Raw genomic sequence first — 14,292 nt, 5'->3', positions numbered from 1 at the left:
GACCATCTTTATTGGTTAAAAAGGCCACAAACTAATTTAATTATAAAGGAGTCGTCAGTTTTGGCATAGTTGTTGTTGGTTAAACAGAAGGGAAAAGGCAGCATTGCCCATTTTACCTGTCAGAGGGTGGCCGCGATGCCTACAGGGCATTAGTAAAGTTCCATTCACGTGCTCGCCGTGTGCCCTATACACTGACAAATCAGTGCTTGGTAATGTCGGGTGCACACCACATCTGGTAATTCCATATGCCTGAGGGAATCTGACTGTGAACCTTTGGTTAACAGAGTGGGACAATTTATCGAACATTGCTATCCTCACATAGCAAACTAATAGTCCTATGATCCGTACTGCTATCTGGATCACAGAATCCTCGGAAGCGAGCTTGCACCCGAGCTTTAACCATGGTTACTTCAATGTTTTCATACGTTGAAGAACCCTGTAGTGCCTGTAGTGTATCCCTGTAGAGATGCTTACTCTGAGTGAGCAATATTTATTTCTATTGTGAGGAAAAAAGTATAATTTTCTAAAAAGATGCACATTGGGCTGCACATTAAATTATAATAAACTTTCTTGAAAATATTAACATCAGACGAGCCTTTATGTCTACTCTCTACTTGGTGGCATTCTTCACGTCCTTCTCAAGCTGCATTCAGCACATGCCCAAGAGCACTCTTAGATATTAACAAGATGCCTCCAGATTTGGAATACATACGAACAAGAAGACAACAATATTGGAAATAGAACAGGCATCGATAGCGAATCTGCCCAGTAGGGTCCTTAAAGAACAGAGGAAGAGGTTTTAGGCAGAGGTTTCAGTTTTGTGCCCACCACAGGAATCAAGAGATTTCAAGCGGAGAAATATCTTAAGGCACTTTTTAGAAAAATTAGACTTAGTCGGTCTTTTGAAGGGCGGCCTAAACAGGACCTCAGAACTGATTCAGGGGTGAGACCCAAATCTACATTCACTCTCGATATTGCTCAATTAGGAAAGAATTTGGGAGTTTTCAAAACTGTGGTAAGCATAGAGGTGAACAGGATCTTAGATGAGAGATGTTTTCAGGCTAATAATCTGCCTAAAAATCAGAAAGAGGCGATGGAATCCCTAGCTATAGACCAGAGTATCACAATAAAACCAGCCGATAACGGGGGTGTGGTGCTTGCTTTTGATAACATTGATTACAAGATGAGGACCATGGGGTTATTATCAATTTCAAAACCTTAGCAAAAGGTTCTGAATTGTAGACTGGATGGTCTGGAAAAAGAAGTGTCCAATCCTCCTCTATCCCCCTGGACAGGCCTCACCTCCGCTGCACCCTTGGCCCGGCCTCGCCTCCTCTTCACCCCTGGAGAGGCCTCTCCTCATCTGCACCCCTATGGATAGGCCTCACCTCCTCTGAACCCCTGGACAGGCCTCACCTCCTCTGCACCCCTGGACAGACCTCTTCTCCTCTGCACCCCTGGACAGGCCTCTCCTCCTCTGTACCCCTGGACAGGTCTCTCCTCCTCTGCACCCCTCTGGATAGGCCTCTCCTCCTCTGCACCCCTCTGGATAGGCCTCCCTCCTCCGCACCCCTGGACAGGCCTCACCTCCTCCGCACCCCTGGACAGGCCTCTTCTCCTCTGCACCCCTCTGGATAGGACTCAACTCCTCTGCACCCCTCTGGATAGACCTCCCTCCTCTGCACCCCTGGACAGGGCTCACCTCCTCTGACCCCAGGACAGGCCTCACCTCTTTTGCACCCCAGTACAGGCCTCGCCTTCTCTGCACCACTGGACAGGCCTCTCCTCCTCTGCACCTCTGGCCAGCCCTCTCCTCTATCCCTGGGAGGCCTCACCTCCTCTGCCTCCCTGAACAGGCCTCTCCTCCACTGCATCCCTGGACAGGCATCTCCTCCACTGCCCCCCCCCCCCGGGTAGGCCTCACCTCCTCTGCACCCCTGGACAGGCCACTCCTCCTCTGCACCCATCTGGACAGGCCTCACCTCCTCTGCACGCCTGGACAGGCCTGTCCTCCTCTGCACGCCTGGACAGGACTCAACTCCTCTTCTCCCCTGGACAGGCCACTCCTCCTCTGCACCCCTGGACAGGCCTCACCTCCTCTGCACCGCCGGGACAGACCTCATCTCCTCTACACCTGCTTCACAGGACTCATCACCTCTGCAGCCCTGGACAGGCCTCACCTCCTCTGCTCCCCCCTGGACAGGACTCACCATCTCTGTTTCCCCTGGACAGGCCTCTCCTCCTCTGCACGCCTGGACAGGACTCAACTCCTCTACTCCCTTGGACAGGCCTCACCTCCTCTGCACCCCCGGGACAGGCCTCATCTCCTCTACACCTGCTTCACAGGACTCATCAACTCTGCAGCCCTGGACAGGCCTCACCTCCTCTGCCCCCCAGGACAGGCTTCACCTCCTCTGCTCCCCCCTGGACAGGACTCACCATCTCTGTTTCCCCTGGAAAGGCCTCACCTCCTCTGCACACCCTGGACAGGTCTCAACTCCTTTGCAACCTCCCTCCCCCGAAAAGAACATGCCTCACCACCTTTGCACCCCTCTGGATAAGCCTCACCTCCTCTGCACCCCTGGACAGACCTCTCCTCCTCTGCACCCCTCTAGATAGGCCTCTCCTCCTCTCCACCCCTCTGGATAGGCCTCCCTCCTCTGCACCCCTGGACAGGCCTCACCTCCTCTGACCCCTGGACAGGCCTCACCTCCTCTGCTCCCCTGGACAGGCCACTCCTACTCTGCACCCATCTGGACAGGCCTCACCTCCTCTGCACCCCTGGACAGGCCTCTCCTCCTCTGCACCCCTGGACAGGCCTCTCCTCCTCTGCACCCCTAGAGAGGACTCTCCTCCTCTGCACGCCTGGACAGGCCTCACCTCCTCTGCACCCTTGGACAGGACTCAACCCCTCTGCTCCCCTGGACAGGCCACTCCTCCTCTGCACCCCTGGACAGGCATCTCCTCTGCACCCCTGTGGACAGGCCTCTCCTCCTCTGCATCCCTGGGCAGGCCGATCCTCCTCAGCACCACTGGACAGGATTCACCTCCACTGCACCCCTGGACAGGCCTCTTCTCCTCTGCACACCTGGACAGGCCTCGCCTCCTCTGCACTCCTGGACAGGCCTCACCTCCTCTGCACCCCTCTGGACAGGCCTCTCCTCCTCTGCACCCTTGGACAGGCCTCTCCTCCTCTGCACGCCTGGACAGGCCTCTCCTCCTCTGCACCCCTGGACAGGCCTCTCCTCCTCTGGACAGGCCTCTCCTCCTCTGCCCCCCTGGACACGCTTCACCTCCTCTGCACCCCTGGGCAGGCGTCACCTCCTCTGCCCCTGGACAGGCCTCTGATCCACACCTCTGGACAGGCCTCACCTACTCTGCACCCCTGGACAGGCCTCTCCTCCTCTGCACCTCTGGACAGGCCTCACCTCCTCTGCACCCCCGGACAGGCCTCTCCTCCTCTGCACTCCTGGACAGGCCTCACCTCCTCAGTTCCCCTGGACAGGCCTCACCTCCTCTGCACCCCTGGACAGACCTCACCTCCTTTGCACCGCTGGGCAGGCCTCACCTCCTCTGCACCCCTGGACAAGCCTCTCCTCCTCTGCACCCTTGGACATGCCTCACCTCCTCTCCACCCCTGGACATGCCTCAGCTCCTATGCACCCCTGGAGAGGCTTCGCCTCCTCTGCACCCCTGGACAGGCCTCTCCTTCTCTGCACCCCTGGACAGGCCTCACCTCCTCTGCTCCTCCGGACAGGCCTCTCCTCCTATGCACCCCTGGACAGGCCTCACCTCCTCTGACCCCTGGACAGGCCTCACCTCCTCTGACCCCTGGACAGGCCTCACCTCTTTTGCACCCCTGGACACGCCTCTCCTCCTCTGCACCCCTGGCCAGCCCTCTCCTCCACCCCTGGACAGGCCTCACCTCCTATGTCCCCCTGAACAGGCCTCTCCTCCACTCCACCCCTGGACAGGCATCTCCTCCTCTGCACCCACCTGGACAGGCCTCACCTCCTCTGCACCTTCTGGACAGGCCTTAACTCCTCTGCAACCCCTGGAGAGGCTTCACCTCCTCTACACCCCCTGGCTGGCCTCATCTCCTTTGCAACCTCCCTCCCCTGAAAAGGACATGCCCCACCTCCTTTGCAGGCCTACACAGGCCTCACCTCCTCTTCTCACCCTGGATAGGAATCTCCTCTGCACCTCTGAGGACAGGCCTCTCCTCCTCTGTAACCCTGGACAGGCCTCTCCTCCTCTGCACCCCTGGACAGGCCTCATCTCCTCTGCGCCCCCGGGACAGGCCTCATCTCCTCTACACCTTCTTCACAGGACTCATCACCTCTGCAGCCCTGGACAGGCCTCACCTCCTCTGACCCCCAGGACAGGCTTCACCTCCTCTGCTCCCCCCTGGACAGGACTCACCATCTCTGTTTCCCCTGGACAGGCCTCACCTCTTCTCCTCCCCCTGGACAGGCCTCACCTCCTCTTCACCCCTGAACTTGCCTCACCTCCCCTTCATCCCCTGGACATGCCTCACCTCCTCATCACCCCCTGGACAGGCATCTCCTCCTCTGCCCCCCCTCCAGAAAGGCCTCACCTCCTCTGCACCCCTGGACAGGCCACTCCTCCTCTGCACCCATCTGGACAGGCCTCGCCTCCTCTGCACCCCTGGACAGGCCTCTCCTCCTCTGCACCCCTGGACAGGCCTCTCCTCCTCTGCACACCTGGACAGGACTCCCCTCCTCCTCTGCACCCCTGGACAGGACTCAACTCCTCTGCTCCCCTGGATAGGCCACTCCTCCTCTGCACCCCTGGACAGGCCTCACCTCCTCTGCACCCCCGGGACAGGCCTAATCTCCACTACACCTGCTTCACAGGACTCATCACCTCTGCAGCCCTGGACAGGCCTCACCTCCTCTGCTCCCCCCTGGACAGGACTCACCATCTCTGTTTCCCCTGGACAGGCCTCTCCTCCTCTGCACGCCTCGACAGGACTCAACTCCTCTACTCCCCTGGACAGGCCTCACCTCCTCTGCACCCCCGGGACAGGCCTCATCTCCTCTACACCTGCTTCACAGGACTCATCAACTCTGCAGCCCTGGACAGGCCTCACCTCCTCTGCCCCCCAGGACAGGCTTCACCTCCTCTGCTCCCCCTGGACAGGACTCACCATCTCTGTTTCCCCTGGAAAGGCCTCACCTCCTCTGCACACCCTGGACAGGTCTCACCTCCTTTGCAACCTCCCTCCCCCGAAAAGGACATGCCTCACCACCTTTGCACCCCTCTGGATAGGCCTCACCTCCTCTGCACCCCTGGACAGACCTCTCCTCCTCTGCACCCCTCTCGATAGGCCTTTCCTCCTCTGCACCCCTCTGGATAGGCCTCCCTCCTCTGCACCCCTGGACAGGCCTCACCTCCTCTGACCCCTGGACAGGCCTCACCTCCTCTGCTCCCCTGGACAGGCCACTCCTACTCTGCACCCATCTGGACAAGCCTCACCTCCTCTGCACCCCTGGACAGGTCTCTCCTCCTCTGCACCCCTGGACAGGCCTCTCCTCCTCTGCACCCCTGGAGAGGACTCTCCTCCTCTGCACGCCTGGACAGGCCTCACCTCCTCTGCACCCTTGGACAGGACTCAACTCCTCTGCTCCCCTGGACAGGCCACTCCTCCTCTGCACCCCTGGACAGGCATCTCCTCTGCACCCCTGTGGACAGGCCTCTCCTCCTCTGCATCCCTGGGCAGGCCGATCCTCCTCAGCACCACTGGACAGGATTCACCTCCACTGCACCCCTGGACAGGCCTCTTCTCCTCTGCACACCTGGACAGGCCTCGCCTCCTCTGCACTCCTGGACAGGCCTCACCTCCTCTGCACCCCTCTGGACAGGCCTCTCCTCCTCTGCACCCTTGGACAGGCCTCTCCTCCTCTGGACAGGCCTCTCCTCCTCTGCCCCCCTGGACACGCTTCACCTCCTCTGCACCCCTGGGCAGGCGTCACCTCCTCTGCCCCTGGACAGGCCTCTGATCCACACCTCTGGACAGGCCTCACCTACTCTGCACCCCTGGACAGGCCTCTCCTCCTCTGCACCTCTGGACAGGCCTCACCTCCTCTGCACCCCCGGACAGGCCTCTCCTCCTCTGCACTCCTGGACAGGCCTCACCTCCTCAGTTCCCCTGGACAGGCCTCACCTCCTCTGCACCCCTGGACAGACCTCACCTCCTTTGCACCGCTGGGCAGGCCTCACCTCCTCTGCACCCCTGGACAGGCCTCTCCTCCTCTGCACCCTTGGACATGCCTCACCTCCTCTCCACCCCTGGACATGTCTCAGCTCCTATGCAGCCCTGGAGAGGCTTCGCCTCCTCTGCACCCTTGGACAGGCCTCTCCTTCTCTGCACCCCTGGACAGGCCTCACCTCCTCTGCTCCTCCGGACAGGCCTCTCCTCCTCTGACCCCTGGACAGGCCTCACCTCCTCTGACCCCTGGACAGGCCTCACCTCTTTTGCACCCCTGGACACGCCTCTCCTCCTCTGGGCCCCGGCCAGCCCTCTCCTCCACCCCTGGACATGCCTCACCTCCTATGCCCCCCTGATCAGGCCTTTCCTCCACTCCACCCCTGGACAGGCATCTCCTCCTCTGCACCCACCTGGACAGGCCTCACCTCCTCTGCACCTTCTGGACTCAACCCCTCTGCTCCCCTGGACAGGCCACTCCTCCTCTGCACCCCTGGACAGGCATCTCCTCTGCACCCCTGTGGACAGGCCTCTCCTCCTCTGCATCCCTGGGCAGGCCGATCCTCCTCAGCACCACTGGACAGGATTCACCTCCACTGCACCCCTGGACAGGCCTCTTCTCCTCTGCACACCTGGACAGGCCTCGCCTCCTATGCACTCCTGGACAGGCCTCACCTCCTCTGCACCCCTCTGGACAGGCCTCTCCTCCTCTGCACCCTTGGACAGGCCTCTCCTCCTCTGCACGCCTGGACAGGCCTCTCCTCCTCTGCACCCCTGGACAGGCCTCTCCTCCTCTGGACAGACCTCTCCTCCTCTGCCCCCCTGGACACGCTTCACCTCCTCTGCACCCCTGGGCAGGCGTCACCTCCTCTGCCCCTGGACAGGCCTCTGATCCACACCTCTGGACAGGCCTCACCTACTCTGCACCCCTGGACAGGCCTCTCCTCCTCTGCACCTCTGGACAGGCCTCACCTCCTCTGCACCCCCGGACAGGCCTCTCCTCCTCTGCACTCCTGGACAGGCCTCACCTCCTCAGTTCCCCTGGACAGGCCTCACCTCCTCTGCACCCCTGGACAGACCTCACCTCCTTTGCACCGCTGGGCAGGCCTCACCTCCTCTGCACCCCTGGACAAGCCTCTCCTCCTCTGCACCCTTGGACATGCCTCACCTCCTCTCCACCCCTGGACATGCCTCAGCTCCTATGCACCCCTGGAGAGGCTTCGCCTCCTCTGCACCCCTGGACAGGCCTCTCCTTCTCTGCACCCCTGGACAGGCCTCACCTCCTCTGCTCCTCCGGACAGGCCTCTCCTCCTATGCACCCCTGGACAGGCCTCACCTCCTCTGACCCCTGGACAGGCCTCACCTCCTCTGACCCCTGGACAGGCCTCACCTCTTTTGCACCCCTGGACACGCCTCTCCTCCTCTGCACCCCTGGCCAGCCCTCTCCTCCACCCCTGGACAGGCCTCACCTCCTATGTCCCCCTGAACAGGCCTCTCCTCCACTCCACCCCTGGACAGGCATCTCCTCCTCTGCACCCACCTGGACAGGCCTCACCTCCTCTGCACCTTCTGGACAGGCCTTAACTCCTCTGCAACCCCTGGAGAGGCTTCACCTCCTCTACACCCCCTGGCTGGCCTCATCTCCTTTGCAACCTCCCTCCCCTGAAAAGGACATGCCCCACCTCCTTTGCAGGCCTACACAGGCCTCACCTCCTCTTCTCACCCTGGATAGGAATCTCCTCTGCACCTCTGAGGACAGGCCTCTCCTCCTCTGTAACCCTGGACAGGCCTCTCCTCCTCTGCACCCCTGGACAGGCCTCATCTCCTCTGCGCCCCCGGGACAGGCCTCATCTCCTCTACACCTTCTTCACAGGACTCATCACCTCTGCAGCCCTGGACAGGCCTCACCTCCTCTGACCCCCAGGACAGGCTTCACCTCCTCTGCTCCCCCCTGGACAGGACTCACCATCTCTGTTTCCCCTGGACAGGCCTCACCTCTTCTCCTCCCCCTGGACAGGCTTCACCTCCTCTTCACCCCTGAACTTGCCTCACCTCCCCTTCATCCCCTGGACATGCCTCACCTCCTCATCACCCCCTGGACAGGCATCTCCTCCTCTGCCCCCCCTCCGGAAAGGCCTCACCTCCTCTGCACCCCTGGACAGGCCACTCCTCCACTGCACCCATCTGGACAGGCCTCGCCTCCTCTGCACCCCTGGACAGGCCTCTCCTCCTCTGCACCCCTGGACAGGCCTCTCCTCCTCTGCACACCTGGACAGGACTCCCCTCCTCCTCTGCACCCCTGGACAGGACTCAACTCCTCTGCTCCCCTGGATAGGCCACTCCTCCTCTGCACCCCTGGACAGGCCTCACCTCCTCTGCACCCCCGGGACAGGCCTAATCTCCTCTACACCTGCTTCACAGGACTCATCACCTCTGCAGCCCTGGACAGGCCTCACCTCCTCTGCTCCCCCCTGGACAGGACTCACCATCTCTGTTTCCCCTGGACAGGCCTCTCCTCCTCTGCACGCCTCGACAGGACTCAACTCCTCTACTCCCCTGGACAGGCCTCACCTCCTCTGCACCCCCGGGACAGGCCTCATCTCCTCTACACCTGCTTCACAGGACTCATCAACTCTGCAGCCCTGGACAGGCCTCACCTCCTCTGCCCCCCAGGACAGGCTTCACCTCCTCTGCTCCCCCTGGACAGGACTCACCATCTCTGTTTCCCCTGGAAAGGCCTCACCTCCTCTGCACACCCTGGACAGGTCTCACCTCCTTTGCAACCTCCCTCCCCCGAAAAGGACATGCCTCACCACCTTTGCACCCCTCTGGATAGGCCTCACCTCCTCTGCTCCCCTGGATAGACCTCTCCTCCTCTGCACCCCTCTCGATAGGCCTCTCCTCCTCTGCACCCCTCTGGATAGGCCTCCCTCCTCTGCACCCCTGGACAGGCCTCACCTCCTCTGACCCCTGGACAGGCCTAACCTCCTCTGCTCCCCTGGACAGGCCACTCCTACTCTGCACCCATCTGGACAGGCCTCACCTCCTCTGCACCCCTGGACAGGTCTCTCCTCCTCTGCACCCCTGGACAGGCCTCTCCTCCTCTGCACCCCTGGAGAGGACTCTCCTCCTCTGCACGCCTGGACAGGCCTCACCTCCTCTGCACCCTTGGACAGGACTCAACTCCTCTGCTCCCCTGGACAGGCCACTCCTCCTCTGCACCCCTGGACAGGCATCTCCTCTGCACCCCTGTGGACAGGCCTCTCCTCCTCTGCATCCCTGGGCAGGCCGATCCTCCTCAGCACCACTGGACAGGATTCACCTCCACTGCACCCCTGGACAGGCCTCTTCTCCTCTGCACACCTGGACAGGCCTCGCCTCCTCTGCACTCCTGGACAGGCCTCACCTCCTCTGCACCCCTCTGGACAGGCCGCTCCTCCTCTGCACCCTTGGACAGGCCTCTCCTCCTCTGGACAGGCCTCTCCTCCTCTGCCCCCCTGGACACGCTTCACCTCCTCTGCACCCCTGGGCAGGCGTCACCTCCTCTGCCCCTGGACAGGCCTCTGATCCACACCTCTGGACAGGCCTCACCTACTCTGCACCCCTGGACAGGCCTCTCCTCCTCTGCACCTCTGGACAGGCCTCACCTCCTCTGCACCCCCGGTCAGGCCTCTCCTCCTCTGCACTCCTGGACAGGCCTCACCTTCTCAGTTCCCCTGGACAGGCCTCACCTCCTCTGCACCCCTGGACAGACCTCACCTCCTTTGCACCGCTGGGCAGGCCTCACCTCCTCTGCACCCCTGGACAGGCCTCTCCTCCTCTGCACCCTTGGACATGCCTCACCTCCTCTCCACCCCTGGACATGTCTCAGCTCCTATGCACCCCTGGAGAGGCTTCGCCTCCTCTGCACCCCTGGACAGGCCTCTCCTTCTCTGCACCCCTGGACAGGCCTCACCTCCTCTGCTCCTCCGGACAGGCCTCTCCTCCTATGCACCCCTGGAAAGGCCTCACCTCCTCTGACCCCTGGACAGGCCTCACCTCCTCTGACCCCTGGACAGGCCTCACCTCTTTTGCACCCCTGGACACGCCTCTCCTCCTCTGGGCCCCGGCCAGCCCTCTCCTCCACCCCTGGACAGGCCTCACCTCCTATGCCCCCCTGAACAGGCCTCTCCTCCACTCCACCCCTGGACAGGCATCCCCTCCTCTGCACCCACCTGGACAGGCCTCACCTCCTCTGCACCTTCTGGACAGGCCTTAACTCCTCTGCAACCCCTGGAGAGGCTTCACCTCCTCTGCACCCCCTGGCTGGCCTCATCTCCTTTGCAACCTCCCTCCCCTGAAAAGGACATGCCTCACCTCCTTTGCAGGCCTACACAGGCCTCACCTCCTCTTCTCACCCTGGATAGGAATCTCATCTGCACCTCTGAGGACAGGCCTCTCCTCCTCTGTAACCCTGGACAGGCCTCTCCTCCTCTGCACCCCTGGACAGGCCTCATCTCCTCTGCGCCCCCGGGACAGGCCTCATCTCCTCTACACCTTCTTCACAGGACTCATCACCTCTGCAGCCCTGGACAGGCCTCACCTCCTCTGACCCCCAGGACAGGCTTCACCTCCTCTGCTCCCCCCTGGACAGGACTCACCATCTCTGTTTCCCATGGACAGGCCTCACCTCTTCTCCTCCCCCTGGACAGGCCTCACCTCCTCTTCACCCCTGAACTTGCCTCACCTCCCCTTCATCCCCTGGACATGCCTCACCTCCTCATCACCCCCTGGACAGGCATCTCCTCCTCTGCCCCCCCTCCGGAAAGGCCTCACCTCCGCTGCACCCCTGGACAGGCCTCACCTCCTCTGCACCCCTGGACAGGCCTCTCCTCCTCTGCACCCCTGGACAGGCCTCTCCTCCTCTGCACACCTGGACAGGACTCCCCTCCTCCTCTGCACCCCTGGACAGGACTCAACTCCTCTGCTCCCCTGGATAGGCCACTCCTCCTCTGCACCCCTGGACAGGCCTCACCTCCTCTGCACCCCCGGGACAGGCCTAATCTCCTCTACACCTGCTTCACAGGACTCATCACCTCTGCAGCCCTGGACAGGCCTCACCTCCTCTGCTCCCCCCTGGACAGGACTCACCATCTCTGTTTCCCCTGGACAGGCCTCTCCTGCTCTGCACGCCTCGACAGGCCTCACCTCCTCTGCTCCCCTGGACAGGGCACTCCTACTCTGCACCCATCTGGACAGGCCTCACCTCCTCTGCACCCCTGGACAGGTCTCTCCTCCTCTGCACCCCTGGACAGGCCTCTCCTCCTCTGCACCCCTGGAGAGGACTCTCCTCCTCTGCACGCCTGGACAGGCCTCACCTCCTCTGCACCCTTGGACAGGACTCAACTCCTCTGCTCCCCTGGATAGGCCACTCCTCCTCTGCACCCCTGGACAGGCATCTCCTCTGCACCCCTGTGGACAGGCCTCTCCTCCTCTGCATCCCTGGGCAGGCCGATCCTCCTCAGCACCACTGGACAGGATTCACCTCCACTGCACCCCTGGACAGGCCTCTTCTCCTCTGCACACCTGGACAGGCCTCGCCTCCTCTACACTCCTGGACAGGCCTCACCTCCTCTGCACCCCTCTGGACAGGCCTCTCCTCCTCTGCACCCTTGGACAGGCCTCTCCTCCTCTGCACTCCTGGACAGGCCTCTCCTCCTCTGCACCCCTGGACAGGCCTCTCCTCCTCTGGACAGGCCTCTCCTCCTCTGCCCCCCGGGACACGCTTCACCTCCTCTGCACCCCTGGGCAGGTGTCACCTCCTCTGCCCCTGGACAGGCCTCTGATCCACACCTCTGGACAGGCCTCACCTACTCTGCACCCCTGGACAGGCCTCTCCTCCTCTGCACCTCTGGACAGGCCTCACCTGCTCTGCACCCCCGGACAGGCCTCTCCTCCACTGCGCTCCTGGACAGGCCTCACCTCCTCTGTTCCCCTGGACAGGCCTCACCTCCTCTGCACCCCTGGACAGACCTCACCTCCTTTGCACCGCTGGGCAGGCCTCACCTCCTCTGCACCCCTGAACAGGCCTCTCCTCCTCTGCACCCCTGGACATGCCTCACCTCCTCTCCACCCCTGGACATGCCTCAGCTCCTATGCACCCCTGGAGAGGCTTCGCCTCCTCTGCACCCCTGGACAGGCCTCTCCTTCTCTGCACCCCTGGACAGGCCTCACCTCCTCTGCTCCTCGGGACAGGCCTCTCCTCCTATGCACCCCTGGACAGGCCTCACCTCCACTGACCCTTGGACAGGCCTCACCTCCTCTGACCCCTGGACAGGCCTCGCCTTCTCTGCACCCCTGGACACGCCTCTCCTCCTCTGCACCCCTGGCCAGCCCTCTCCTCCACCCCTGGACAGGCCTCACCTCCTATGCCCCCCTGAACAGGCCTCTCCTCCACTCCACCCCTGGACAGGCATCTCCTCCTCTGCACCCCCCTGGATAGGCCTCACCTCCTCTGCTCCCCTGGACAGGCCACTCCTACTCTGCACCCATCTGGACAGGCCTCACCTCCTCTGCACCCCTGGACAGGCCTCACCTCCTCTGCACCCTTGGACAGGCCTCTCCTCCTCTGCACCGCTGGAAAGGTCTCACCTCCTCTGCACCCCTCTGGACAGGCCTCTCCTCCTTTGCACCCTTGGACAGGCCTCTCCTCCTCTGCACTCTGGACAGGCCTCTCCTCCTCTGCACCCCTGGATAGGCCTCTCCTCCTCTGGACAGGCCTCTCCTCCTCTGCCCCCCCTGGACACGCTTCACCTCCTCTGCACCCCTGGGCAGGCCACATCTCCTCTGCCCCTGGACAGGCCTCTGATCCACACCTCTGGACAGGCCTCACCTACTCTGCATCCCTGGACAGGCCTCTCTTCCTCTGCACCTCTGGACAGGCCTCACCTCCTCTGCACCTCTGGACAGGCCTCTCCTCCTCTGCACTCCTGGACAGGCCTCACCTCCTCTGCACCCCTGGACAAACCTCACCTCCTTTGCACAGCTGAACAGGCCTCTCTTCCTCTGCACCTCTGGACAGGCTTCGCCTCCTCTGCACCCCTGGACAGGCCTCTCCTTCTCTGCACCCCTGGACAGGCCTCACCTCCTCTGCTCCTCCGGACAGGCCTCTCCTCCTATGCACCCCTGGACAGGCCTCGCCTCCTCTGCACCCCTGGACAGGCCTCTCCTCCTCTGCACCCCTGGACAGGCCCCTCCTCCTCTGCAGCCCTGGACAGGCCTCTCCTCCTCTGCACCCCTGGACAGGCCTCTCCTCCTCAGCACCCCTGGACAGGCCTCTCGGTGCTTCTCTCAGGAGCTCTCGGTGAAGGATTCTAATTAAGGACAGAGGAGCCCAGAGTTCATTCCACCCCATACAGCGCCTCTGACTCCGCCTCGTGCCTCGCGGCGCTATGCACAGGCCCTGAAGAGAGACACTGCTCCACTGGACCTGCCCAGTGGCGCCGGGGGCAGGACTGTGGCTCGGACCGAGGCGCTTTAATACCACACGCCAGACACTAGGCGCTACTCACGAGGCACGTGTTCATCCCTCAGAATAATGGAAAAGAGGGAAATGTCCTGATCCATTTCGCATCTTTCAGCCCCGGTACCTGGTTCCGGTGATGCTGCTCCCCCCCCCCCCCATCAATTATCCGTCTCTAAAAAGTGACCTTTAACCCGGAAGTGTCCTCTCCTGGAGGGGGCAGATCTCATGGGGTATTTAACTTGTGGTGATGATCGTGTCTTGTGCAGCTGACACTGCACCCCACTGTACCCCACTACTGATGTCTGTCCCTCTAGGGGTGTTATACTGTGTGTATCTCTTCTTGTGCACAACTTGAGATAATAAATGTTTAATACGAGGCGCCTCGACTCCCCCCGGCCTCGTTCACGCTTTATAAACATCCTGAAATAAATACAGAATAAACCCCTCCCTGGGAGACTGCTGTTGCCTGTCCCTGGGGACCCCTGTAGTAGGTTAGGAGGGGGCCCTCTGCTTCTGCTTGTGGGAGGGGCCCTCTGCTTCTGGGAGGGGCCCCTCTGCT

The 14,292-nt window shown here is 61.8% G+C and overlaps 1 protein-coding gene across 1 annotated transcript in view; it reads right to left on the bottom strand.

Annotated features, from left to right (window-relative positions):
* The window catches only part of LOC146839201 (uncharacterized), a 65,185-nt gene extending 51,580 nt beyond the window's left edge, over positions 1-13,605 (bottom strand). The window contains exon 1 of the mRNA XM_085603210.1: positions 13,241-13,605. The gene's annotated coding sequence lies outside the window, so the exon portion shown is untranslated. The remainder of the gene's footprint in view (positions 1-13,240) is intronic.
* Positions 13,606-14,292: the final 687 nt, after the last annotated feature.

This window comes from Triturus cristatus, chromosome 4_2, assembly GCF_964204655.1.
Source record: "Triturus cristatus chromosome 4_2, aTriCri1.1, whole genome shotgun sequence".
Lineage (NCBI taxonomy): Eukaryota > Metazoa > Chordata > Amphibia > Caudata > Salamandridae > Triturus > Triturus cristatus.
Note: the sequence above shows the minus strand (reverse complement) of the source record. Positions and strands in the feature narration are given on the sequence as shown.